The 17,566-nt window shown below is 38.2% G+C and overlaps 1 protein-coding gene across 27 annotated transcripts in view; it reads right to left on the bottom strand.

Annotated features, from left to right (window-relative positions):
- LOC124642637 (calcium-dependent secretion activator) overlaps positions 1 to 17,021 on the bottom strand; it is a 53,132-nt gene extending 36,111 nt beyond the window's left edge. For 15 of the 27 annotated variants that reach the window (XM_047181176.1, XM_047181158.1, XM_047181168.1 and 12 more), the window contains exon 1: positions 16,790 to 17,020. The gene's annotated coding sequence lies outside the window, so the exon portion shown is untranslated. Of the gene's footprint in view, positions 1 to 16,789 lie in introns of all 27 variants that reach the window. The other 12 variants (XM_047181178.1, XM_047181183.1, XM_047181182.1 and 9 more) reach the window with 3 other exon arrangements.
- Between the last annotated feature and the right edge of the window lie 545 nt (positions 17,022 to 17,566).

Here is a 17,566-nt window from a genome sequence, read left to right as displayed (position 1 = left end):
TTTGGCGCAGATAGTGTAGCTTACTGACAGGTAAAGAATTATCGATGTGACGTTTCAGTATTTCCGGAGCCTGTTCGATTCATTCAAGCAATCAAATAATAGCAACTATTTTAAGTAGTTACTTTACTATTTATTTTCATTAATAAAGTAACTTAATGCATTAAAATTTCTTCATTACGCTTTTCTCCCAATTATTGCTTAGAGCAGATACCTACCTAAATAAAAACTTGAGCAAAAAGCGACGATACCTAAGCTGCAGCTTAAGTACCTAGGCGTATGTACTTTAAACAGTACGTAACAAATAAAATTCTAAAACAATAAAAACGCAGCACTCCTTAGTTAAAAGAAAAATAACGTCATATCCTATATCCTCTCAACCAGTATAAGTTTAACGACCTACATAAAAGTGAAGCATATAAAGTAAATATAATACATCACACGAGTCACGTGGTTGCAATAAATTTCTTCCACCATAAGAACTTAAGTGGGTTATTGGAGCAGTTTTTCATATATAATTCAACGCGCTAACAAGTTTCTCCGTAGCAGTATTAATATTTTAAAGTACGACTGACCGGTCGATAAGCTGGCTAGTTCGTTTTATGTGTAGACGTGAAAACATCGTTTTTCGCATGCTATGGAGAAAGTTATAAATACTATTTAGTACTTATAATATTAATGCGAAAGTTTGTATGTATGGATAGATGGATGTCCTTCTTTCGCGGAAAAACGACTGCTGAAATGTTGAAACTAGGCAGTAATATAGATTATATATTGAAATAACACTAACTACTTTACTCCTACTAAGTAGCTAGTTTTTACCTCTAAGTGGGAAGGAGTTTCCCCGCGAGGCGAGTGAAACCGCGAGTGGAATATAGTCTATACTGATATTAAAACGCCGAAGAATTTGTTTGTTCAAAAGCTTAACGTTTTAACGTTACAATTATCCTTATTGTTCTAATCACCACAAAAAACAATTAGGCAGCACTTTTAATTTCGTTTCTATTTTCGTTACTACAGAAGAGATTTAGATAAAAGGTTAACATTTCAAAGGAAAATGAGCTGTCTTCCTTCATCCCTTTTGTCCTTAAGGCCTCGTTAAGATGTGAGGTTTATGTCCAGTTGTCAAGCCCAATGGCCCAGTTGGCTTCAGTCGGGGGAAATACTTGGCAACGGTACCATTTTCCAAATTTTAACAATAACTACGGTATGAAAATGGTGTCGGTCAAGGCGAACCAATATCTTTATTACCGGGTCAATGTTTTGTTTGTTTGCCAATCAGGATATTAATAATTAGGTTGTTGAAACGACTTAATAGAGCAATCAAATTCGTATAAAAATGTTTGGCAACCAGATTACTTTAGATGTATGTATAACTAACATTATAAATGCAAAAGTAACTATGTCTGTATGACCAGCTTTCAGCCCAAAACTACTAAACAGACTTAAACGAAATTTTTCACACAAATAGCCTGTTAAAGTCATAGGCTACTTTTTATCAGACTGTAGGAAATAGTTCCCTCAGAGTAACAGCTAGTAAAAATAATTCAATACACACTATTCCTTTGCGTGATAGTTAAATACGCTGATATAGTAAACCAATCAACTAAACTAATATTTCTTAATGACTCGATCAATCAAAACAATAGTACCATACTTATATAACATTACATTTAATTTTCCTTTTCCATAACAATTGGAAAACAAGTGACGTGTTACAGGGAAATTAATTTGCCCCTTCGTGTAGTGCCATAACCCCATGACTCACGATATACCACCATTGTTATGCTACTTAAAAAACTATAATAATTATAACACTTTTGCTAAACAAACCGATTACTGGAATAACTGTTTCAAAGTATCATAGAAATAGAAAATATCTGTATGTACTGTTTTATGTGAAATATTCTGAACTAGCTCTTTGCCCGCAGTTTCACCCGCGTCTTGGAGGAACTACATCACGTGTCCAGATAAAATATAGCTGATATAACTCAGGGATAGTGCAGCATCAAATAGTGAAAAAAAAAACGGTTCAATAGTTTTGGAGCCTCTAGCTCGAGTATCTATTTTCAACCAAGTAGGTTACATTTGGCTGAAAATAGCTCAGAAAGTTACAAACAGGATGCAGACGTAGGATTTTATCTTCATCCGGGCACGGGAAGTAATTCCCTCGGGGGACGGGTGAAACCGCGGGCGGAAGCTAGTAATATTTAAAAATATATAGTGCTTACCTAATACCCATAATATAGTAGGATGGACTTTGGGGAACCAACGGCAAAACACAAAACGGCTTTATAATCATAGCTACGTAGTAATGTAAAAATTTGTTATATTCCAACGTTAGTGACGAAAAAGATATATTTCAATAGATATATCTTATAACAAAATAATCAATAAGTTCATAACTACTGCAACATAGTTTCAGGATGTTGAACTTATAACCAATTGATTGAAGTATTTCGAAGAAACAATTCTGTTCAAGTGAAAAAACATTATGCATGCAAAACGTTCGTGCTATTCAATAGGTCTTTCAACTATCCACAACATTGCTAACTATCCACTACATACCTTTTACAGTATATACTACAGACTAAACCGTCGGCCGACAGTTGACCAGAAGGCTGGTAACTTTTTTCTAAAGAATGTCTTGATTCCAATCAAAGTTTTCAGTCGGCCTGATACCGGCTAAATACCTGATTGATTTATAATGTGCGTACTATCATTCATCTTCATACTGATTTATGAGACCAATCACACTATCGACCGACTCTTAGTTTGTAGTGTGTGGGTACTCTTAATCCTACGTTTTTTTAACGACGCCAAAAATCATCAAATGACCCGTCCCGCTGTGGGTCAGCAGCGGTGACGGAGTGACAGACTTTTACTGACTATCCGTAGTAGGCCTTTTATGTAGGGCCGCGGTATCTCTTTCGAACAATCCCGCAGGCCGCAGCCCCGCTCTTAATCCTACCTGCATTATTGATTCAAACGCCATAAAGTATGAAGACTAGTCTCTTGTATGTTAGAAGTGCAAAATTCGACTATCATTCCGAAGTGATAACATTAATGTTTGATCGATATGCTCCAAATAAACTTGGTAACAGTAAACTAGAAGCGAGTGTTATTTCATAAGTAATTTGCATACTACAAATATAAAAGTTATGTTTGTAGAAGAAACAAGCTACAAATAATACTTAATACTATTACCTAACTCTAACATAGGCCTTTTAAAGAAACATGGCACCCCACGGCTAGATAGACATAAAGAAAATATAATTTTAGCTCTTTTTTAATGTTTTGGTAATTTAAGTCTTGCTTAAGGCATGTACCAAGTCCAAGAGAAATTAGTAAATACTTGTAAGATATAAAATGTCGCAAAATTTTCCATGTTTCAGATTATCTAAAGTCGTACTTAAAATAGAAATGATTTATTATGTCACCCTGAAAGAAAAATGAGCAATCAAATTTTTTATGGCTAAAAATATGTTTTTAATGCACGTGGCATTTTGGAAGTCGGCGTGGGTGACGTCGGGGGCAAAACCACTCTAAATGTTAAACAAAAGAATATTTCTAAAGAGTCGTTCTATACAACGGAAGCCGAGACAAATCAAAGTTCGATCGTTCAGCGGGTGCCCCCGAAACATGGAGAACAAAATGACTAGCGGAGGAGCCATAACGGAAAATCGCCTAAGAAAGAGCGGGGGACGAGGAACGTTACTGTTTTCGCTGTGATACGCCTCTTTGGACCTGACCATTTTTTGTAATACCAAAAATCGTTGACACATATCTCAAAGAACCCGAACGCCTAAGTAAATCAGTCATAACTGATCGTTTTATGAACCTTACGAATTTGACCTAGAAGAAAGCGCCTGAGCTACCTGCATTTTGGGATCTCCGCTCTTTCCTTACTCCGTGGCCCGAAAATACTCGTGAACTCTTGCCAATATTTTTCTTGTTACAATAAATCGCTTTGAAAACTGAGCCCAGCCTGAGGCACGTGATATGTCAAATCGTTGTTGATTTTACTTTAATGTTAAGTAAAAGTCCTTTGTGTATCTGAATTGCCTTGTCTACATAACAGAGAAAATAGTTTTGAAATTAAAGATTTTCATGTTTTTCGTAAAGAGATTGAATGTCTTTATGAAAAACATGACATCTTAACAAAGAGGATATTTCTTTTTGTTTATTGAGTGAAATTTTCATTTTCCAAAAACAGATACCTAGACCATATACCTACTACTAATGATCAGTCAGTCTACCGACAATTTCAATCATATTAAGATTTGTCAACCAATTCTTTCATGAAACTAAGACCTAAGACCTAGACCAAAATCAATACCTAGAAAATGATTCTCTTTAAAAGCCTTAAATCAGACCACTCGCTGAGAGACTAACTACGCCAATTTAGACTTTAATAGTATGTTATTAAATGCTATTGCTATAATGGGTAGGGGTTGATGTTCCTATGGGAAATCATGTTCGGGAAGCCTTTTAGTTTCGTCGAGTAGTTTATTAATCTTATTTCTCATGTTTCGAGGGAAATATTTTGTTTAAGTGGGGTTGAAAGTATGTTATACATTTTTCTATTTAGTTATAGTCAACAAGGATATGTGTAGCTATAATAAATAGAATAAAGAGGAGTTATTTGTTCGTTAGTGCCCTTAAGGGTCTCAGCACACATATGGGATCGGAAAGGGATCGTCACCGTATCGCCTCGAGCCGTTCAGAATGGTTTGTATTAAACTCCCTACTGCAACGCACACTAATCGGAATAATAACGTAATCGCCTCGCCTCGGAACAGGCTCCGAACTTGAATTCCCGCGCTTACGGCTCATCGTCCCCGCGCTTACGTTTCTCCGTCCCCGCGCTTACGTCTCTCCGTACCCGAGCTCACATCTCTTCGTCCACCCTTTCCCCTTTCCCCTCCCGCGACTTGCCTGCTAAAGACGCCGCCATTCGCAAGGAGTATTTCATTCGTGTTGCGCGTCAGCCAGGGGGCGGCGAGGCGTAAGCGCGGTGTCGCCTAGCCGTAGCCGAGTTGACGTACAGGCGCTGCTGATACGCTTTCGTTACGTGCATACGGTAGGTTGACGCCTGGTTGACAGCGAGGCGAAAGGCGTTACGGTTACGATCCCTTTCCGATCCCATATGTGTGCTGAGACCTTAAATCTCCGAACTGCTAAACCGACGATTTGAAAAATTCTTTCAGTTAGAAAGCTACACTCTTCTCGAGTAACATACGCTATATTTTATCCCGGTACGGGCAGTCCCACGGGTTGCGGGTGATCCGGAAACCGGAAATCGGCTAGTGTAGCTTTATGTACCTACTTTATGTACCTTTCGCTGTTTAGAAAAATTAAAAAGAAAGAGCGATTATTCCCGCTCGGTAACACTCTTTCGTCAACACTGTTGACGATCGGGAAAAAAAAGTTTCGTTCGTTCGCAGTGTCCATGAATGCTGTTTTTATTTTTTAAATATGGAAACAAAATGTCATGGATTTTTTAAATGTTTTAAAGGATTATGTTAGATCTTTTAAAACACAATTAACTAGAAAATAAAAGTGGCCTTATCATGTGCATAATAACCATTTTACACTAAAATAATAAGTAGCGTTCGTCAACACTGTGAACGAACGAAACTTTTTTTTCCCGATCGTCAACAGTGTTGATGAAAGGGTGTTACCGAGCGGGAATAACCCTTAGCGAGCTACTAGCATCTTTCACTGGATCTCCAATAAAATTACCCGACTCTGGAATCAAACACTGAAAGACTTAGGAGCCACGCAATCAACGAAACGTACTTTATTTACATTAATTTTAAAAATTAAAAATAAACTTCTATATACAACTTAAAACTAATACATAGCATCAAAAAATTGCTCCTCATCGCTGTCACCGGGTAATGTACCCAGAAGGCTGGCAGCATTGCCACGTTGGATGGCAATGCTCAACCTCTGTGCGAAATAAAAGCCAGCCTTTGGGTCACGGGAAGTGTCAACAAGGCGCTTAGAAATTTCCTTCGCAAGCGCGTGAGCACTCGGACCCCACGGCCCGAGAGTTTCGACCCCAAACGGCTCAAACATGTAATTCCCGATAAGGCTACTATATTTGCGCCGTTTGAGGTCCTCTGCTTGTGAAGCGGCGGAGCCGACACAACACGCAGTTCTAGGAAGATGGGATGGCGCAAGAGTGTCGACGCAGGTCGCGTCCCACACTAAAGTCCTACCCATCTTCCACGGAAATAGCGACATGCCGTCTGGTCTCTTGCCATCGTCGCGTGCCAAACCATTTGGTTCAAGTACGGCTGGCACGCCGACGGCAACAAGAGCCCGACGGATCACGTCGTTGATATTCGCATGTCGTGGTATGCGGCCCGCACTCCGACTGCACGACAGGCCGTGGTGACCGAGGCTGTTGACAGCTTCCCCGCAATGGCAGCGGTGAGGAGTGCAGCACGAAGCACCCAGACGCAGGCAGACAGCGAGTCTGAAAGTGGTGTCGTCAAACATGGTGCCTATGTTTGCCGACGGAAATGCGTGAAGCCAAAGACCTGACTCCCATTCACCCACAGCCAGTAGGCGTGCTCGCTCCGCAGAAGTAATTGACGTATCAATGAGATTTTTCCGTATTACTCTGCAGAGCGGCTCATCCCACTGTCTCTGGGAGGATGGGTTGGCGGGTAGATCGGTATTCGGGCATGTGACTTTCCAGGCATTAATAGCCTCCGCCAGGCATGGCACCTCAAAATTGATCAGTGTAATAGGTAGGATTTTCCTGATCAATTTGTCAGTACCATGGACGGAGGAAATAAATGCCGGTAAACTAATACTGGAAATTTTGCGGACGCCAAGCCCTCCCATACGGATGGGAAGTGTAGCTTGAGACCAAGCTTTGTCATCCAAGGCCACATTTAAAATTGATGAAAGTGTGTGTCGAATTATTTTATCAATTTGATCCAAAAGGTTGATGTGCTTCCATAAATGAGAAGCACGCAAGATGTAGGTTAATTTGGGGCCAAAGCAGCAGTATCGTAGGATGGTGATGGCTGAATGTATATTAATTTTGAATAACCTTTCCGAAATATCATTGAAATTTTGAATTTTGTTCTCAATAAAATCCGAAAATGACTCTTCTAGTACTGGTGACCCCAGGAGGCAAAGAGAACTTTTGTCTATTATTTTTATGCCATCGGCTACTGCGTTAAAATTTTGGAGTGTCGTCTGTCTGTCGGTTGTGTCAGATATAAATAGTTCGCATTTGGAAATGTTTAGGTCAAGGCCAATGTTATGGAGTTTGTCTCTTAGAAAAATGAAATCATTAAGTACGGTATCTCTGTTGCCTCCCAGGGTCCCATCGTCGAGATACCAGACGTTAAATTCAGAATTTAGTTGCCGAATTATTGGGTTAATTGCCAAACTAAAGATCACAGGCCCGAGGGGATCACCTTGTTGACAGCCAACAGCGGATTCTAATAGGTTGTCCCGATAAAGTAATTTGGTTGGATGTCTGTAGCACTGCCAGAGGAAACTAAAAATTTGGGGTATTTCTTTTTTGGCTTCTGCCAGCAAGGTGTCCCTGTTCACCGAGTTGAATGCGTTCTTAATGTCAACCTTCAAGATGACATCTCCGTTCCCATAATTTAGGTAGGTCGACAGGGCGTGTACGGCAGCCTCGCAGCCCCCTTTCGAGCCATAACCTAGCTGCAGGGGCTGAAATTTTTCCGAAACGTCCTCACTATAAAATTTACAGCAGATTTTGGCTGCCATACGACGATAAGTGGTCCCCACGGCAATTGGACGAATACCGCCATCCTTCTTGCGCAAAGCACAGAGGTTTGCTCCATACAAAACGTCTATGACGGTTTCGTCCACCTTGCCGGAGAGCATAAGGTTGGTCAGGGCCGTAAGCTCCTTCAAGAGCGACTCACCTGCTTCCCCGGCGCTTGGGCAGGTGAGATCCTTCAGGTGTTGCGGACTCAAGCCATCGAGGCCGCCTGCGGAGCCGCTCCTGAAGGAGCCTATGGCTGTGACCAGGTGTCGACCTGAAATTGTGAGGGTATGTGCGTCTGAATCAGGAGGGTCGGGAAAAGAGAGGCCATCTGCTGGGGCTGGGTGTTTACTCTCCAGAGCGGAGAGCGTGTCTGGAGAACACGGAGCCACCACATCACTACTAAAGAGAATTCTAGCAGCCCCCCGAATGTCACCCTCGCCTAGCTTTGATTCCACTAGGCGGGGTATATTAGAAATTCTTTGGGTCGGTAATTTGGTATCGAAATCTTCATGGCCTAAACTTACGCAGTTGTCTTTAATTTGTTTTGTCAAGGACTTTTTGTTTGCCAAATTTTTCTGAACGTGTAAAACTCTATATGGGAAGGTGAGCAATTGCTCCCAAGCACGTTGCGAGTTCTCCCGTGCAGCCAGGCGAACACAACCTGCCAAGTGTTGAGCAACCAGGGGCCTGGCTCCACGGGGAACTCGCTTTAATACCGGAGTTGAGTTTTTTAATTTAGATAATTTTTGCCAGAAAGGATCGGTGGTTGGTGTCGGGTTTGTAGCGGTCGCATTAGCAGAGCCTGCACATTGGGATTTGTGGATCTTCCCAATGTGCACGCTCAAGCCTCGCTTACCTCTGAAGAAACGAGCTTGGGGGCACAGGGGGCATCTCTCTAGGGCATCCAGTGATCCAGAAGATTGACATGCACTATAATCCATATCATTCCCGATGCGCATCTGTGTGCTGCGGCTCGTTTTATTTACACTTATAGGCTAAAAACACTAAAAACACTAATATTACAAGAAAAATAAATACAAAATCACAGAAAAAAGTCAAATTGACGGCGTCGCTTTGGCGCTGTCAGGGGCCGCGCCGCCGCACCGCGTACCGGCAGCGGCATCTCGGCACAGGCCTCGCCGGCCAGTAAAGCTTGGAGCTGTCCAGCTCGCCGTGGAGTTTATAAAATATTTTACATCGGAAATCCAGATGTAATTTTGTTAGATCGTAAAACTATGTTACTGAAATTTCAATAATTTCGTTTAAATCGATGTAGCTAAACCTTCATTGGTTTATTATTGTTAACGGTAGTATTATTTATTATTGTTTTTAACAACAATCTTATGATCTTTCATCAAAAATTTTCACTCATATTTATATAAGAGGACGTTCTACGAAATTCAGCTACATGACAACTCAATCAACACAATCAACACAATTTATCCTCTATATGATGATGATGATGATGATGATGTTCTCCTAGCCGATTATCGGCTACGGCGGCTGTTCTCATGTAAGGAGATTAGCCAACTGCGCAGGACATATTATAGTGCACGAGCATTTGCGCAGACACAGGTGCACTCACTATTCCTTAACTCTCATAGCCCGATGGGACGGCAATCCGACACGACCGGAAAGAGATCAGGCGCAGGACCGACATTTACGTGCTCTCCGATGCACGGGTGTATCAATCACCACCTTCCAGGCTCCGGGCTGCTATGTGAAAGTCTTCTAAAACCCACAAAGCGATTTCGGCCCGACTCGGGAATCGAACCCGAGACCTCGTGCTCAGCAGCCGCACTTGCGACAGCTAGACCAACGAGGCAGTTAATCCTCTATATAAGTATGTACGTAACCATCAGTCATACAAGTAGACCTTTACTTAATTAAATGATAATATTTATCATATGCATACAAATTGGTCATAATCGCTATCAGATAAATAACCGTAGTAGGAACCTTCAATACATAATTAATTCATATTTTATGTCATCACTTAGGTGGACAAGGGTCCGTGTATTTTTCAATTCTAATAATATCGATAAGGATTTCATTTTTTTTTGTTATAATAAGATGCACAGATGTTTCAATGTTTCAAAATAGGTTGAAAATTAGAAGGCAGCCAATAAAACGCCCTGCACTATTTTCCTATAAGTTTTTTTCCGTGTTCCTAGAAGTTGTGGACCAAACTACCCCATCTAGAAAATTCTACCACTGCAGTAGTAAGCATTTCTGTTTTGAAAAGAATGTATACGAAGTTTCTTGGCGGCTTTTCTCCATAAGACCTATCCCATGAAACCCTGCTCCTTGCTAAGTATTGACGTTTCATAAGAACCTGTAATAGGTTCATATGAAATAAAAATGGGTATGATTTAAGCTGTCACCAATTTAATTCATTTTGTGTTTTTTAAATAATAGGGTTTGCCCTCAAAATAGTAGATTTGTCACCAAAATGTAGTCACCAAACAATATAAAATCAATTCCACAATAAATTACCGAATATCATGGAGATATGGGGTCAAGTACCAAATAAATGGTTTTGTATGTATTATAATAGGTTTGTCCTAATAGTTTTTAAGCAAACTAATTTAAAGAGATCACCAATAAATCATATATTATATCACTAGAAAATTTCATGAAGGTCTAAAAATGTAGGGTGGTCGTCATCATCCTTTCAACCAAAAGAGTCTACTACTTAACTGGCCATGTGCCTCCCCCAAGGGTCTTAATTTCCACAGGTAGTATAAATATATTTAAATTAAATTTCTAGCTAATAGTAAATAAAACACTTAATTAAAGTCAAGATAATCAATATTTATTGTTAAAAATAACAATCACTGAATAATCAGCGCTGGTTTGGATTTTGAAGGGCGCCCCCTTTTTCTTTTCTGGCAGATAAGTAATTTTTTTGCTTCTGGTGGGGGGTTGGCCAGCTTTACGCCTATGGCTAATCCGATAATATGCTTGCACATATAATTTTTGTAAAACGCAGGGCAGTTGCATTTTCCATGATTTTCCGCGCATCGTATGATCGTACCTACAACCAACCTACAACCCATTCGTTGAGGCCCGAAAGCGCGCCAATTTGTCTCCCTTCCCTTCCTCTTCCCTTTGAACATATTTTCATTAAAATTATAAACTGATGTATTAAATTGGTAACGAATACATTATTTTAATAACTGAACGAAATAAAATGTAACTACTGTATTGGTGACAAAATAACAAATAAAAAGGAGTCGCAGTCAGGGATCGATCAATCGATTTATTTGGTGACAGATCTACCATTTTGAGCACCAAGCTATTATTTCAGTAATAAAACTATTATTATAAGAACGAAGTTTATATTCATGTAATGCACTACAATTTTATTGGTAATCCATCTCATATTTAACACATTATATTAACAATAATTTGGTAATTCATACCTGGGAACACTCTTTGTTTACCTGAGAACGAAAATATTTCGTGGCGATAGATCTATTTATTAGGTGATACAACTTGATGACAAATATAAATTTTGGTGACAAAAAATATAGTTCCCAATAAAAATATTGGCTTTGTATTTGTACAGTATATGGTATAAGTCCGAATGAGGCACGTGTATACCATATTGCATTTATAGTTATTAAGGGAAGAACTGAACGCAAACAATTACTTAACTACCCTTCAAACATAACCTTTGGTAGCTGTCGATTACACGAAACTTGATAACGAATTTGAAGTGGGTGTAAAGTGTTTTGTTGATAAACTACTTACTTCTGTTTAATTAAAACAATGAAAGAGTATGCTTTTTGAGAACATCAGCCATTAGGTTGAGGGTAAGGACTACTACTAACTTAGTATTACATATTTGAGGAAGTCAGGTAAGCAGTCGCTCGCAACTCAGCAGAATCTGCTAAAGACCGGAAGCCGACCCCAAATATTTGGGAAAAAATAGGCAGATGATTATTTTACACAGATTAATATTTTACGTAATTAGTATAAGAAGACATATATGCTTATTTCATCAATGTTACTATCCTCCACATAATTATAGAATTGCTCGTCACAAATTTGACAAGAGAAAACTTTGATGGCAAACCTCAACAAAAGATACTTATGCTTATAGGACGTGAACAAAATCCCATTACGACCGTGTATTTCTAACCATAGAATTAACCGTATCAAAGCGAGATTTCATAGCCATGACTCCCATTAGTATATTCCCCTTGATGTTATAGAATTTGGTATTAAAGTAACATCACATATATGTATATACTGAATAAATAATGCTGTATTCCGTAGCCTCAGGCTTTTCTCTTTGAATGTTTAAACTTGCGAGAAGGGTTACAATCAAATGTTAATACAGTGGATTTAATAATTGTGTGTTACTATTTATTGTGGGTAAATTGTTCTCTATTATGTTCTAGATTATGAAGAAAATATTAATTGTTTTTATGATAAAGCTATTTAAAAATTACGAGGTATTTACCTCCCGCGGTTTTACTCCCGTTATGAGGGCACATCTCGAACGTAGTTAAAAGGAAGTCTTTATGTTTTCTGATATTAAGCTATATTACTGCAAGTTTCATCAAAATCCATTTAGTACTTTTTGCTCGAAAGAGGAACAAACTATACATACTTCATTCCTCACATACTTTTGATAAACAAAAGTCTAAAAGGTGTATTTATTTTCCAGAGTATTCCCATATCTACATTAAATGACCCCTTCTCAGGACTAATCTGGACTACCTCATCGTTATCGGAGTACCCAGTAACCCACACTAATTGCAGTAATTAGTTAACTAAACCACTACAACCCAAATAAAGGTTAATTAAGAACCTGTCTGTTTTCCTCAGTTTTAGTCGCTACAAGAACTATTTTGGGTAACTAGGTAAAAGTTGTGAAACATAGTTGGGAAAAAGGCCTCGCGAGATGATGGATAAAAAGTACCTGGCTTACCTTACCCAGGTTACTACCGTAAAGGCTGAAGAATGGCCTAGTGGTGGTGTAGTCACTGGGGCTCGTGAACACAAAGGATTGCAAAAGAAGCATGGATGAGTTCAAGTCAGTAAGAGTTTGGTACTCTCTTTCGCCCCCCAAAAAGAGGTATCACCTATCTACGTAGTAAGATGTTACCTCAATTGATTTTACCGTTTCTCCGTGAAAGCGGAGCAAACAAACAAACACATTCACATTTATAGTATTATTTACTATTTTGGATATCGGTTTCCTTACGTAATCCGTTAATGTAGGTACACAATGACATGAGTTCACGTTTCGCGACCAATTTTTGTCGTTTAAAAAAAGATTATTTAAGAGTAACTATTTAATTATTTATAACTTTTAATCTAAGTATAGTAATGGAAATATTAAAACTAAGTATCAAAATATTATTTATAACTATTTTGTTTAAACTATAAAGTTATATACCTAAACCTATATAGAAACTAATAATTGTTTATCATGCGATATCTTAAACCAACTTAAAGTTGATTTGCAATTGTGACAGAGAGACCCAAGATGTTGAAATAATTTTCATGATTTCGACTGGAAACCCGATGGAAATAGATATAATATCTTAGTGCCTTAAACTGACCTTTCAAGTTCTATCTAAAAATACAGTAGACTAGCTGCAGTTTCAGTCGGGGGCGACTTGATGAGATTCTAAAGAAACTCATCCTAATGCCTTTATCTCGGCTCGATGCCAGACTCTCGAAGCTATACGCAGTTTAGACAGACTTTCTTATTATGAAAGGAAACTTGGAACTTGAAAGATTTACTGGTTTAAAAGTTTTCGATATTCTTTTTGCCTTTTCTTTTGTTTTTTTTTTCGCATTTTATGGTGAAAACGCTTGTGTGAAGCTTTTGTTACGTTTTGTGATTAGTTTTCGAGATCAAGACTAAGAATTGAATTTGTGTAGGTGTATGGCTAAACCATTTACTTTGCTCTTAGTATTATTGCTAATAATAGACAAACATACTTCATTTGACGCAAATTATTGCAAAACGCTATGGGTTTATTTCAAAACCGTATATTTTGTACATTTGTAGAGTATTTACTGTCGGGGTATACGAAGTTTTTCTCTCAGAAAACGGCTAAAACTGCGGGAAACGATAACTATCAGATACCTAGAAGGGATAATATTCCCAACGTTTTAGTTCCACGCGGACGAATAACAGACGAAATCTATTATTAAATAAATACAAATAAAATAAATAATAATCCAAATCCCAACAAATATCTGAAAGGTACCACTCCCACGTGACGCTGAACTCGGTCTATCCTCCTACATTGCCTGCCCACAGTGCAACAAAATATCACGGAACAGCTGCCTACACAGTGCCCCTACACTTTGTCATACCTTCTTAAATATTTAATAGAATACATTTCCAAATCTGAGCCGAAAATATTCCTGGTACAGCGTCTATGTTTTACTACTAAGCGTTTTCCGTGGTTTCACTCGAGTCCCGTGGAAACTATTGTCCGTATCGGGATAAAATGTATGCCTATGTTACTCAGGAAGAGTGTAGGTTTTCAACAGTGAAAAAATTTTTCAAATCGGTTTAGTGGTTTCGGAGCCATTAGGGTACAAACAAACAAAAAAACATGTTTCCTCTTCATTGTATTAGGATTAGGACATAATTTAATCTATTACATTTTGTACAGAAGTATCAAAGACTTTATGAGAAGTATAAAAGGAGAATGTACATGAAAATTGTATTTTGAACCAAAAAAAACGCTCTTCATAAATACTATAGAGCCAAAAATATCTTCTTATCACTTAAAATTTTTCAGCAAAATAATATTAAGTAGGCAACATAAAGTCGAAAGATAGTCTTAGTAGAAAGAATATACTTCAAGATTCGTAGCCGACTACGCGTGCTACAAATGCCTACGGAAGTTATGTTCTAAGAAATCCAATCACGGAGAATGCTCTCAGTGCTACGAGTTTGCTACGAGATCGCGAGGCAGAATTCTGTGTTATTTTTAACCGACTTCCCAAAAAGGAGGAGGTTATCAATTCGGCCGGTATGTTTTTTTTTTTTTTTTTTTTTTTTCTATGTATGTACATCGATTACTCCGAGGTTTATAGACCGATTTACGTGATTCTTTTTTTGTTCGACTCGGAATAGCTGCCAGTTGGTCCCATAGTCATCAGGTCAGGATCTGATGATGGAAACCCTGAGAAATCGAGGGCAACCTTCGAAAGCTGTAGGCATACATAGGGTAAAAACTTGACACTCAGGTGTACGCCTAAAAGCACTATTCAACTGTGAAGATTTGGAGCTGATCTGATGATGGAAACCAGAGAGGGTCGAGGGAACTCGACAACTGAATATGTAAACTACCTCGTGTTTGGGCTTAAATTATTTGTATTGACAAGACCTTTGCAACAGTGAAGGTTTGGAGCTGATCTGATGATGGAGACCAGAGAAAGTAAGTCGAGGGAACTCGACAACTGAATATGTAAAATACCTCGTATTTGGACTTATATTCTTTGTATTGATGAGAACTTCTCACTTGTATGGATAGTGACAACTATTCGTATCACTGAAAAGCTTTAAATAAAAAACTTTTTTACAAAAAAATTAAACCGACTTCCCAAAACACTAAAAAGCAAAAAAAAAAACTATTTTTAGGTGCATCGTCGGCCTAGAAGTCGGTGGCAAAATTAACTTAGTAACATCCATTAGACACCGACTTCTAGGCCGACGATGCACCTAAAAATAGTTTTTTTTTTTGCTTTTTAGTGTTTTGGGAAGTCGGTTTTTGTATTCAATTGTCGTACTGTAAATATATACAATGTGTAGATTACTATACTAATACAATATAGAGGAATCTTTTTTGTGTATTTGTTGGTACCCCAAACGCTCCGGAACTAATGAACCGTTAAAAATGTCGCTGTTGGAAAGCTAGTCTCTTCGCAAGTACCTTACGCTTAATTTTATATCGCTACGGGCAGTATTTCCCACGGGACGCGGGTCAAACCGCGTGAAAATTGCTAGTAAATAATGTATTTATTCAATAAAAACAAATATACTAACAAATTACTTACATTGCGAAAGGAAGTAAGATAACAACGGAATGTGTTAAACCTAAAATAAACGTTTTAAATAGTACCAGTTTTAATCTGAATAACAGCATGAATCATTCATGTTATACTAAGGCATAGTAGATGACTCTACACGATTGCTGCCCAAGGACAAATGCCATACGAAACTGGCCTTGAGAGTGAACAAGTTAAACCGCAATGACGTTTATTAATTAACTTTAAAAATATGTTTTTCTACGAATACCAAAAAATAATTGTACTTAAAGAACTACTTAATATTTGCCACACGTACTTACCTATATAAAAAAGTCGAAAGCTTCAAGAAAATTGCGTACTTTTTATGTTATTTTTTACAAACAAAAGAAGATACCAAACGATCCAATAAAAAAAGTATGTGACTTGACTCCCTAATGTTACGATTTTCGCGACACGGTCGTGAGAAAAACGTACGCATTGTGCTTAATACATATAGAAACGAAATCGAGGCCTGAAAAATATTTTTCACGTACTAAGTATATTACTACATACATTTATGTACAACAATGAGCTTAAAATAATCTGTAAACGTCGCAAAACTATTATTTTTGTAGGCAAGAAGCTAGAATATTTTCTTAGCCGCAGAAACGAAACGTCTTTGACCTAAAAATTCGACAAGTAGTTCAGTAGTTACCAACCTAATTTCATGCAAGAATTCAGTTAATTTTGTTATAAAATACGTAAGTATTTTGAAGTTAAAACCGTGGAATATCATTTGGGATTGAATTATTCGAAATTTTAACAAAATTCACACAATGTATTCAAGTACCGCACTTCCTACGTACATAATATGTATAAATTCTTATAACTCACTGTTACATAAAAGGAGAAGCAAACGAACTTACTGCCCGTGTTTATAACGAAAACTGCGCTCCGAGACGTTTAAAATCCAATTTGTGAAACAATAATTCGATTTAAAAATAGTTTATAATAGCAAAATCGACTTACCTTCAAAACTTGTTTTCAGGAAAGTTCAGTCTGTCCACGCACAGGCATATCTTTTAATATTACGTCGATAAATAAAAAATATCACGTTTCTTTTTTGTTTGAATTCTATTTACAATTTTATTTACAATTTTCCGTAATTTTCGGATTGATACTGGTGGGGTTTGTTGAAACGTCAGTGATGTCGCATTCGCGGTACGCATGCGCGGCGCAAGATGGCGGCCGCGAGGCGGGTCGATAGCGCGCGATAAGGCCGCCGAAGGCTGCGCCACCATTGCCGGGTGACATTGTGTTAACGGGGTAACACAAAAACGAGGTCACCGTTTCGTATTAGCCCGCGCTTCCGCGATACAGGGATACCAGGGTTTTGTGTTGCCAGCTCAAAAATATAAGCAATTTTTCGTTATCTGTGGCAAGTTTTGGGTTTATTTATTTGGGTTGTGTATTTAGGTGATGTTAATTTTTATTATTATTTTAGGGCTGGGATTTCCATATTTCTATGTTCAAAATGAGTAAATGCTTTTATGTTTCGTACGTAATGTGTGTGGTAAAACGCAAAAACAGGATAGCGAAAGGTTGAGTAAATATTTTTACACAAACATTCTCATGTTGTGATTATTTAATAGTGCTTCTAGTATGTTCCTAAAGGTTGTATTTTTGGACCTCCTTGACTTTGTCGCACACTTTCCTCTATTAGTTACTTTTTTCGGGCGAGGAAAGTAGTTACCTCAGGAATCGGATGAAAGCTAGCACATAATATACTTACATAGCTTACATCCC

This window comes from Helicoverpa zea, chromosome 25 (genome assembly GCF_022581195.2).
Source record: "Helicoverpa zea isolate HzStark_Cry1AcR chromosome 25, ilHelZeax1.1, whole genome shotgun sequence".
In the NCBI taxonomy this organism is placed as follows: Eukaryota; Metazoa; Arthropoda; class Insecta; order Lepidoptera; family Noctuidae; genus Helicoverpa; species Helicoverpa zea.
This window is presented reverse-complemented; position numbering and strand designations above follow the sequence as displayed.